The 2,391-nt window shown below is 37.0% G+C and overlaps 2 protein-coding genes across 2 annotated transcripts in view; one reads left to right on the top strand and one right to left on the bottom strand.

The window, feature by feature from the left end:
• The window catches only part of LOC106868831 (cytochrome P450 3A7), a 388,137-nt gene that overhangs the window by 157,201 nt on the left and 228,545 nt on the right, over positions 1 to 2,391 (bottom strand). The window lies entirely within an intron of this gene.
• Positions 2,052 to 2,391, top strand: part of LOC106884149 (cytochrome P450 3A19) — a 69,356-nt gene continuing 69,016 nt past the window's right edge. The window contains exon 1 of the mRNA XM_052976964.1: positions 2,052 to 2,076. The gene's annotated coding sequence lies outside the window, so the exon portion shown is untranslated. The remainder of the gene's footprint in view (positions 2,077 to 2,391) is intronic.

The following is a 2,391-nucleotide window of genomic DNA, read 5'->3' as shown; positions in this document are numbered from 1 at the left end:
CATGTAGGCGCAGGCATAGCTGCGTGGTAAGGAGCTTGTTTCCCAATCACGTGACTCCAATTTCAGTTCCACTGTGTGGCACCTTGGGCGGGTGTCTTCTACTATAGCCTCGGGCCGACCAAAGCCTTGTGAGTGGATTTGGTAGACGGAAACTGAAAGAAGCCCGTCGTATATATCTATGTATATGTATGTGTGTATATATGTTTGTGCGTCTGTGTTTGTCCCCCTAATATCGCTTGACAACCGATGCTGGTGTGTTTACGTTTCCGTAACTTAGCGGTTCACCCAGAGAGACCGATAGAATAAGTACTAGGCTTACAAAGAATAAGTCCTGGGGTCGATTTGCTCGACTAAAGGCAAAACTGATGGATTCGTGTCTAAATTAAAAATTATAATTTTAAACGCAACAATCTGGCAGCAGAAACGTTAGAGTGGCTGAAAATTTCTTTACTACATTTGTTCCTGTTCTTTGCGTTGTGAGATGAAATTCCGCTGAGCACAACTTTGCTTTTCGTCAATCCAGGGTCTTTAAAATAAACTACCGGTCCAGTACAGGGGTTGATAATATCAAGTTACCCCTCTTCTCAAATTTACTGACTTTGTGTCTAAATCAGAAACCATTCTGCAATTTACCCCATCCTTGATTAAGCTTTTTCATAATTGTTGCTCATGCGGCTGCAAGACTTGGAGAGATTTCCCAGTTGTCACTGATGTCCAGTTGGCCTACTTATGTGAAAAGGCGCAGGTATGGCTGCGTGGCTAATAAACTCCTTTCAACTGTGGTTTCGTGGTCAGTGTCATGGCACAACACATTGGACAAGTATTTTCGACAATAGCACTGGGCCGACTAACGCCTTGTAAGTGGATTACGTTCACGGAAACAGTGTGGAAACTCGTTGTCTATATATGGCAGCAGTTCAGTTACTGAAACATGTAACAGAAGATAAAAAAGGGAAAACAAAAATTGTGTTTCGACCCCCTGGAATTGGTAAAACATACTATATAGCTATGGATCTATGATTTTAAGTGTTTCGGTCCTTCGACTGCGGTCATAATTGAGTATCGCTTTGAAGAGTTAGTGGAGAAATCACTCCTCACCCAGTACTTATTTTCATAAGTCTCTTACTTATTCCATTGTTTCACTTATGAAGAACCGCAAGGTAGTGATGCTGTTGTTGTTGTTGGTGGTGGAATAAACACAAACACAAATAGTCAAATAAACACACACACACACGCACACACACAAACACAAACAGACACATCTACGCATTCGTATATATGGTTCAGCATTCAATTGGAAATGGATACTTAAGTGCAACAGAGCATCAAGCAACACTTCATTGCATTATGATACAGAAGACTGATATCTGCATCTGGAACATCTGATGCAGTGTTCTAAAACAACCACTATGATGAAACGTACGTAGGAACAAATGCTATAAAGTAATTACAGAAATTTCTTCAGATGATCATCTATGTGGTGCTCTAAACTTCATCTGAGTAATCTTAATCTATTTGTACATTTGTAAACAGCATACACACTCTATCTATTTCAAACATCATTAATTAAATCTAATGTATGTATCTATCTATCTATCTATCTATCTATCTATCTATCTATCTATCTATTCATATATAACATATAAATGTATATACATATGTGTGTGTGTGTGTGGGTGCGTGTGTGTGAATGTGTTTCTATGTATACGTGTTTGTGCTAATGTGTGTGTATGCTTATAGAATATGTGAATAAAATAAGAGAAAACAACTAACGAAATTCCTTTTAAATATGGAGGGACAAATTGTGGAATGAAGTCCAATGCCTGAACGAATAAAGTAGTAGTTCGTCACGGTTGGAATGTTTTTGATCTTGTCTGCTTATCTCCGGTTGAAATGGGGTCAAATAACTTTAACTATGCACATGTCTCAGTTAAAGACATTCTTATGAATTTTGATTGTTACGACACTTAAAGCTGAACAATTATTGTAATGAAAATTAATTCTTTGTATTTTAATATTTCAGGGATTCACTTCTGTGTTCAAATACTGGAGAGAAGTTTATGGTGATATATATGGGTAAGAATGATCTATTCATAATTCGGTTAACTGAAATGGGTGAAATTTATAGGTAAAAGTTAGAATTTATTCATATATTCAATTGAGATAGGGTAATTCTTCCAAAGAAGGCAGATATGAAATAATTAGATTCATATAGTCAAAATTCTATATATCACTGACACTTAGATTGGAAAGTATGTACATATTCGAAGAATTGGTTATTTACACATTTAAATCTCCAGAAAACACATATTACGAATTTAATTACCTATACACACACACACACACACACACACACACACACACACACACACACACACACACACACACACA

Source organism: Octopus bimaculoides, chromosome 26 (genome assembly GCF_001194135.2).
Source record: "Octopus bimaculoides isolate UCB-OBI-ISO-001 chromosome 26, ASM119413v2, whole genome shotgun sequence".
NCBI classification, from domain to species: Eukaryota; Metazoa; Mollusca; class Cephalopoda; order Octopoda; family Octopodidae; genus Octopus; species Octopus bimaculoides.
This window is presented reverse-complemented; position numbering and strand designations above follow the sequence as displayed.